General features: G+C 39.4%; 1 pseudogene; it reads right to left on the reverse strand.

The window, feature by feature from the left end:
• Positions 1 to 377: 377 nt before the first annotated feature.
• Positions 378 to 1,723, reverse strand: LOC100658472 (NADH dehydrogenase [ubiquinone] 1 subunit C1, mitochondrial-like; annotated as a pseudogene).
• Between the last annotated feature and the right edge of the window lie 7,570 nt (positions 1,724 to 9,293).

Genomic DNA, 9,293 nt, shown 5'->3' on the forward strand with positions numbered 1-9,293 from the left:
GAGAAAAGCAGTTGCTACTGTGCTCTCTGTGCAGGTTTTGGGATGCTGGTTTGGAAGATTTTTTAAAACATCTCCAGCTACCACCCAGGAAGCACCATTCACAAGATTAAAATGTGGCAATTAGTTGCTTTTTTTCCAGATTAGCAAATATTTTAAAAACTGATAAAACAACATTGGTTAGGTATAGGAAAATGGATACTTTTACAAAGAAAGTGCAAATTAATACAGTCTTTTGAAGGACAATGTGGCAGTATCCTTTCCATTCCACCCCCCCCCCCCCCACACACACAGAGTCAGGCTATGAAGATGAAGACAGAATCTCTCTAGGTCCTGAAAGTCTATCTTATATAGTAATGATAATTCTTTACATGTCTAAAGCATTTTACATTTTACAATTCACATGTGTGATCTTACTTGATTCTCAGTACAATTCAGGAACACATATATAGTCATTTTTACGGATTAAATTGTGACCCTGAAAAAATGTGTGTTTCCTTGGCTAGTCCATGAGTCCCAGTATTGTGTGACTGTCCACCATTTTGTCATATGATGTGATTTTTTCTATGTGTTGTAAATCCTACCTCTATGATGTTAATGAGGTGGAATTATGCCAGTGATGTTAATGAGGCAGGGCTCAAACTATAAGATTAGTTTGTGTTTGAAATCAATCCTCTCTTTTGAGATATAAAAAAGAGAAATGAGCAGAGAGATAGGGAAACCTCATACCACCAAGAAACAAGAGCCAGGACAATACTGCATCCTTTGGACCTGGGGTCCCTGTGCTGAGAAGCTCCTTGACTGGGAAGACTGAGGACCTTCCCCTAGAGCTGACAGAGAGGGAAAGCCTTTCCCTGGAGCTGGCACCCTGAATTCGGATTTCTAGCCCCCTAGACCGTGAGAGAATAAATTTTTCTTTATTAAAGCCATCCACTTGTAGCACTTACAGCAGCACTGGATAACTAAGACAGTCATATATCTATTTCAAAGACAAGAAATTGAGGTTTAGATTTATTTCTCTGATTTGTTCAGTTTCACTGTTAGTAAGTGTTAAAGGCAGGATTAAGGAACCCTAAATTCCAGCCAGTACTCTCTTCCCTACACAACAAAATGGACAGAACACTTTTTTTTCACATTGAACTTCTGTTATTAAATTTTTCAACTTACACACTTAACACCATGTACCTTTCATATTGAAATACTTCCAATACTATACCTTAGAATTAACATTTTCTGCTAGTTATCACGATATGCATTTTCTGACGAATACAGAAGTATTTTTATTTTTTTCACTTAATGATGCAACACACAAATGCTGACAATATACATTCACATATAACTTCTTCTCTCTCATTTACAATCAAAAGATTGGTGAATCCAGAGGAACTGCTGTAATCACAATATGGAGGATAATATATTGGTATTTCAATAGTTTATTCCAACCCATTTTTTCTTTTATATTCTTAAACATCTTCATTATGTTGTTTGATGAGATAGACCCAGAGGAAGACTGTGGTGCCCAAGGTGAGTCCAACTTTCAGCCAATCAGGCTTGCTATTCGGCGGCTCTTAAATGTAGAACTTTGACCGAGCTGAAAGACCGCTCGAGAGCCAGGCCAGGGCCAGCAACCAGGAGAAGCAGTGCAGCAATGTGGATGGCACCATCCTGCCGGCCGGGATCCCCAGAACACATTTTATAACAAACATCTTGGTAGGCATAGCATCTACCAAAAGGTCACTTAGCTGACAAGTGGTTATTAGTCAAGACTTGTTTGGTTGCAAGTGACTCAAACTAATGGGGGTTCCAGAACAACATTATCAGGGCTGGCGGCTGTCTCTTTGTTCTGTTTTCCTCAGTGTTTACTTCATTCTTAGGTAAGCCTCCCCTATGGGATGGTAAACTGACCCCAGCATCTCCAGCCTCATATTCTTTTAGCTTAGCGACCCCAGCATCATGGGAGCCTTTTTCCCAATAGCTCCAGCTTTGTCCAGAAGTAGATTATGTACACATTCCTAGAGTCAAATGAGTCCTAGAGTCAGCTGCATGGACTGATATTGGGAGTAAAGACATGATTCTTTAACAAAAAGAAAGGCGCAAGTATATTGGGCAGACCAAAACAATAGTTGTCTACTATATCCCGTAAGAGAATGTAGAAAGTTGGAAGTTGCAGTGCAATGGATTACATTTGTGTGGCCTTTCTCACCGTGGTCTTCTAACTCCCACCTAAGTGATTGGGCAGGACTGTGCAGATATGGTAATTGTGGCCCACCAAAGGGTCCAGGAATTGACAGAATACTAACTGAGATGTTTCAACAAATGGATGCAGTGCTAGAAGTGCTCACTTGTCTATGCCAAGAAATTTGGAAGATGGCTACGTGGCCAACCAACTGGAAGAGGTCCATATTCCAAAGAAAGGAGATCCAACAGAATGCAGAAATTATTGAACAATATCATTAATATCACACACAACTAAAATTTTGCTGAAGATCATTTGAAAAGCAGTTACAGCAGTACGTTGATAGGGAACTGCCAGAAATTCAAGCCAGACTCAGGCGGGCTTGGAACAAGGAATATCATTACTAATGTCAGATGGATCATGGCTGAAAGCAGAGAATACCAGAAAGATGTTTGCCTGTGTTTTATTGACTATGCAAAAGCATTCAACGGTGTGGATCATAACAAATTATGGATAGCATTGCTAAGAATGGAAATTACAGAATGTTAAATTGTGCTCACGAGGAACCTATACATAGATCAAGAGGCAGTCATTCAAACAGAACAAGGGGATACTGCATTGTTTAAAGTCAGAAAGGTGTGTGTCAGGATTATATCCTTTCACCATGTTTATTCAATCTGTATGCTCAGCAAGTAATCCGAGAACCTGGACTGTATGAAGAAGAATGGGCATCAGGGTTGGGGGAAGACTTATTAATAACCTCTGTTATGCAGATGACACATCCTTGCTTGCTGAAAGTGAAGAGGACTTGAAGTACTTACTGATGAAGATCAAAGACCACAGCCTTCATTTTGGATTATAGCTCAACATAAAGAAAACAAAAATCCTCACAACTGGACCAATAAGGAACATCATGATAAATGGAGAAAAGACTGAAGTTGTTAAGGATTTCATTTTGTCTGGATCCACAGTCAACACACATAGAAGCAGCAATCAAGAAATCAAAGGAGACATTTTTTAATGAGATGGAGAAACAAATCACCAACTTCATATGGAAGGGAAAGAGGCCCCAGATAGGTAAAGCATTATTGAAAAAGAAGAACAAAGTGGGAGGCCTCATACTACCTGATTTTACAACGTATTATACCACCACAGTAGTCAAAACAGCCTGGTACTGGTACAACAACAGATACATAGACCAACAGAACAGAATTGAGAATCCCAACATAAATCCATCCACATATGGGCAACTGATATTTGACAAAGTCCTAAAGTCAGTTAAATGGGGAAAAGACAGTCTCTTTAAAAATGGTACCTGGCATAACTGGATATCCATCTGCAAAAAAATGAAACAAGACCCATACCTCATACCATGCACAAAAACTAACTCAAAATGGATCAAAGACCATTTTATAAAATCTAAAATGATAAAGATCATGGAAGAAAAAACAGGGACAACACTAGGAGTCCTAACACATGGCATTAACAGTATACAAAACATCACTAACAATGCACAAACACCAGAAGAGAAACTAGCTAACTGGGAGCACCTAAAAATCAAACACCTATGCTCATCCAAAGACTTCACCAAAAGAGTAAAAAGACTACCTACAGACTGGGAAAAAGTTTTTAGCTATGACATTTCTGATCAGCATCTAATCTCTAAAATCTACATGCTATTGCAAAAACTCAACAACAAAAAGACAAACAACCCAATTAAAAAATGGGCAAAGGATATGAACAAGCTCTCCACTAAAGAAAACATTCAGGTAGCTAACAGATACATGAGGAAAATGCTCAAGATCATTATCCATTAGAGAAATGCAACTCAAAACTACAGTGAGATTCCATCTCACTCCAACAAGGCTGGCATTAATCTAAAAAACACAAAATAATAAATGTTGGAGAGGTTGTGGAGAGACTAGAACTGATTGGAAATGTCATAGCTAAAAACTTTTTCCCAGTCTGTAGGTAATCTTTTTACTCTTTTGGTGAAGTCTTTGGATGAGCATAGGTGTTTGATTTTTAGGTGCTCCCAGTTATCTAGTTTCTCTTCTGGTGTTTGTACATTGTTAGTGATGTTTTGTATACTGTTAATGCCATATGTTAGGACTCCTAGCGTTGTCCCTATTTTTCTTCCATGATCTTTATTGTTTTAGATTTTATAAAGCGGTCTTTGATCCATTTTGAGTTAGTTTTTGTGCATGGTGTGAGGTATGGGTCTTGTTTCATTTTTTTTTTTTGCAGATGGATATCCAGTTATGCCAGGTACCATTTGTTAAAGAGACTGTCTTTTCCCCATTTAACTGACTTTAGGCCTTTGTCAAATATACCCTGCTGGTGGGAATGTAAAATGGTACAACCACTTTGAAAATCGATTTGCTGCTTCCTTAAAAAACTAGAAATAGAACTACCATAAGATCCAGCAATCCCACTCCTTGGAATATATCCTAGAGAAATAAGAGCCTTTACACGAACAGATTATATGCACGCCTATGTTCACTGCAGCACTGTTTACAACAGCAAAAAGATGGAAGCATCCAAGATGCCCATCAACAGATGAATGGATAAATAAAGTATGGTATATTTACACAATGGAACACTACACATTGATAAAGAACAACGATGAATCTGTGAAACATTTCATAACATGGAGGAATCTGGAAGGCATTATGCTGAGTGAAATTAGTTGCAAAAGGACAAATATTATATGAGACCACAATTATAAGAACTCAAAAAATAGTTTAAACAGAGAAGAAAACATTCTTTGATGGTTACAAGAGGAGGGAGGGAGAGGGGTATTCACTATTCAGATAGTAGACAACTAATTTAGGTGAAGGAAAAGACAACACACGATACAGGAGAGGTCAGCACAACTGGACTAAAGTAAAAGCAAAGAAGTTTCATGAATAAACCAAACGCTTCGAAGGCCAGCATAGCAGGGGAAGGCGTTTGGGGACCATGGTTTCAGGGGACAGCTAAGTCAATCGGCATAATAAAATCGATTAAGAGAACATTCTGCATCCCACTTTGGAGAGTGGCAGAGTGGCATCTGGGTCTTAAGTGCTAGCAAGCAGCCACTTAAGATGCATCAATTGATCTCAACCCACCTGGAGCAAAGGAGAATGAAGAACACCAAAGACACAAGGTAATTATGACCTCAAGAGACCAGAAGAACTAGATGTTGCCCGGCTACAATGGATAACTGCCCTGACAGGGAATACAACACAGAACCCTGAAGGAGGAGGAGAGCAGTAGGATGCAGACCTGAAATTCTTATAAAAAGACCAGACTTAATGGTCTGACTGAGACTAGAAGAACCCCAGAGGTCATGGTCCCCACACCTTCTGTTAGCCCAAGACAGGAACCATTCCCAAAGCCAACTCTTCAGACAGGGGTTGACCTGCACTGTAAGATAGAAAATGATTCTGGTCAAGAGTGAGCTTTTGGATCAAGTAGACACATGAGACGATGTGGGCAGCTCCTCTCTGGAGGGGAGATAAGAAGGCAGAGGGGGACAGAAGATGGCTGAATGGACACAGAAGTATAGGGTGGAGAGAAGGAATGTGCTGTCTCATTAGGGGGAGAGCAACTAGGAGTATATAGCAAGGTATATGTAAATTTTTATATGAGAGTGACTTGATTTGTAAGCTTTCACTTAAAGGACAAAAAAAATTAAAAAAAATCAAAGGACACATTTCAATGGCCAAATCTACTGCAAAAGACCTTTTTAAAGTGTTAATAAAGCAAAGATGTTACCTTGAAGAGTAAGGTGTGCCTGACCCAAGCCATGGTGTTTTCAATCGCCTCATATGCATGTGAGAGCTGGACAATGAATAAGGAAGACCAAAGAAGAATTCATATCTTTGAATTATGGTGTTGACAAAGAATTTATGCTCTTAAATTAGTCGATGTTCTAGATAAAATATTTCAGGTTCTGAATAAAGAGAAGGCATGTAAACAACACTAGGAGAATGCTAAAATAAATACTACTTGTAACTTCAAGTGGACCCAAATATTTTTCTCCAATGTGGCAAAGTAGAAGTCATCTGAGCCAGAGTTGCTTAGTTTCAGTTTTGGCTCCTCCACTGACTAGCTGCATGACCTGGCTTTTTTGGTTTCAGTTTTCTGTAAAAGCATGAGTTTAATTACATAAGCTGCCTCTATAATGTATTCCACCTTTAATAACCTATGCCCCAGGATATGGATAATATTTCCACAGTGGGTGAAGTAATTACCATTCACATGCCTCAGAGAGCTCTTTGCAAAGTCTAACATCTTTACATCATCAAAGAGCAGTTGTTGAGTGCTTACCATCTGTGCCAGTTCATGTTTCTGTGTCCTCCAAGTCTCTTTCCTTGCTATGTTTTTATTATGGTTTGTATGAGTTACAATCCCAAATCCTTTCTCCTAATAGAAATGCTGTTCTCCTGAGCCTTCATTTGCCCCTTTGTTAGCAAGGATGGTTAATTACCTCCAAAGCGTGAAGGATAGAGTCATACAGGAAATTGTGGCAGCATCTGTTTGTTCCAGAAAATCTATGCAAATAAACAAGAGAAATTACTGTTACTAAGAATGTATAACACAATTCAATTTGTCTGAAGCATTTTGTAGTATTTCCTATTGTTTATTCTTCCTGGCAAGACCAAGCCAAAGAGAAAGTAAGAGGTAGAACAGGTCTTGGGTCCCTAGCCCACTGATGGGTCTCTAGCAGCACATGCATTGTGGTGGAAGGGTTACAAGGACTGAATTGGATGGTGGGAGTGGAGAATATTGGAACTGTTGGGGTTTTTATTTAAAGTTATAAAATAGTATAGCTCAAAATCATCTTTTAAAGGATCTATATAGGTCTATATACAGATAAAAGAACAGATAGATAAGCACAAACACGGGTACATACAAAAAGAACTGGAAGTCTACAGCCATAGAAACGCCCAGATTGTGTGTCCCAGCCACCCAGTGTGCCATCTTTGTGCTCATTCCTGGTGGTGACATTAATCTCAGATTCACACATAAGGCATTGACCCTTAGGACTCCTTACTCCTTTCTTTTCCTCTCTTGGCTGCTCCTGAATCCCGACTCCTGACATCACCAAAGCCCCTCCAGCCATCTTTCTATGTCTCCTCTAAGTCCTGTCGAAATCGCATCTTCCTGCTCCTTCAGCTCTCCAACTTCTGCTTCATCTGATCATGGTTCTTTTTAAGCCAAAGTAGCATTTTAGTCCCTGCTCCTGCCCATAGTAAAACAGCGTGAAAGGTACCATGCAAGAGAATAGTTTCATGTGGGCTACCTTGGTTTCTATTTTAAAGTGTGCACAATCAGAGTACTATGCAATCTGAAGACAATACAGCACAATTTTTTTTTTAAAGAACTGGAAGATCAGACATCAAGATGTAAACAGTGGCTATCTCTGCAGGTTGAAACTATGGATGATTTTTTTTTTAATGGCTTTCTTTCCTTGAATTCCAAGTTTATAGTTTGAGCACATATTTATTTTGTAATTAAAAAAAAAAGTTATTTTAAATAAGTAAATAAATTCTGGAATCGAGTTACTGCAACATTATTCTCATTGCACAGTCTCTTCCCTTTAGCTTATTGTTAACCCTACTGTGACATACCTAGACTTTGTAAAACATGCATTTGACTTACTTTTCATTCAGTCATTCAACATTTAGGCAGTGTATAAAATGCGCTAGGTGTCTTCCCACTTGTGTGTGAATAAGGGATGCCCTCTGTCTTCAAGTAGCTCCCAAGCTAGTGGGAGAAACAGACATGAAAACAGATCATAATAAAGTATGAGAAATTATCCACGAAAAGTCCCTGTGGGAGCAGAGAAGAGTATCTTAGCCAGGCTGAAAGATGGGTAATGGTAAGGGAGGACCAGGTCACAGAAAAGGTGATGCTTGAGCCCAAAGAATTATTGTATTTATTAAGAATAGTATTTACTAGATGGTGGGATGAGTGGACAAACAAGGGACTTTTCTTAACATTGGGAGACAGTTTCAAAATTTTTTCATTTATTAATTTATTCAACAATTTTTTTTGAATGCCAGCAAGTGTTATGCACTACAGATACAACAGTAGCAAAAATAGCCATAGTCCCTGCTCTCATGGAGCTTACATTCTAGCGAGGGAGACAGGCATTAATCAAATAAATCACACAAGTAAATGTAAAATTCTAATTGTGGAAGTGCTACAAAGGAGAGACATCCGGTGCTACGAAAGCAAATGGTGGGAGAGGCGGATTTACAACTAGTCTAGGGAGGTGAGGAAACGGTTCCCTGAGAAAGTAATGTTTTCACTGAGATCTGAACAATAACTAAGTATTACAACAGGAAAGAGGGATAGAAAGAGTGTACCAAGTAGAGCTAAAGCTGTGCTAGGTCCTATAGAAGGACTGAACAAGGGACAGTGTGGCTGGAGTTGAGAAAGGAGGAGGAGTGTGGTATGGATGAGGCTGGAGACAAGTTAGGAGCCAGATCATTCAGGGTCTCATAGTTGAGATTAAGGATTTTATCTTTATCCAAAGAGCAATAAGAAGGCATTGAAGAGTTAACCTGGAGGTGGGAATGGGGATAGCTTGATCAAATTTGCATTAAAAAAGACAACTGTATATGCAGAGTGGGGCCCAGGTGGCACAGTGGTTAAGAGCTTGGCTGCTAACAAAAAGGTCAACAGTTCAAATCCACCAGCTGCTCTTTGGAAACTCTATGGGGCAGCTCTACTCTGTCCTCTAGGGTCACTGTGAGTCAGAAGCAACTTGACAGCAATGGGTTTTGGTTTTATGTGCAGAGTGCAAACAGAAAAAAAATTTTTTTAATAATTTTTATTGTGCTTTAAGTGAAAGTTTACAAATCAAGTCAGTCTGTCACATATAAGCTTACATACACCTTACTCCATACTCCCACTTACTCTCCCCCTAATGAGTCAGCCTGCTCCCTCCTTCCAGTCTCTCCTTTCATGACGATTTTGCCAGTTTCTAACCCTCTCTACCCTCCTATCTCCCCTCCAGACAGGAGATGCCAACACAGTCTCAAGTGTCCACCTGATACAAGTAGCTCACTCTTCATCAGCATCTCTCTCCAACCCATTGTCCAGTCCCTTCCATGTCTGATGAGTT

This window comes from Loxodonta africana, chromosome 9, assembly GCF_030014295.1.
Source record: "Loxodonta africana isolate mLoxAfr1 chromosome 9, mLoxAfr1.hap2, whole genome shotgun sequence".
NCBI lineage: Eukaryota > Metazoa > Chordata > Mammalia > Proboscidea > Elephantidae > Loxodonta > Loxodonta africana.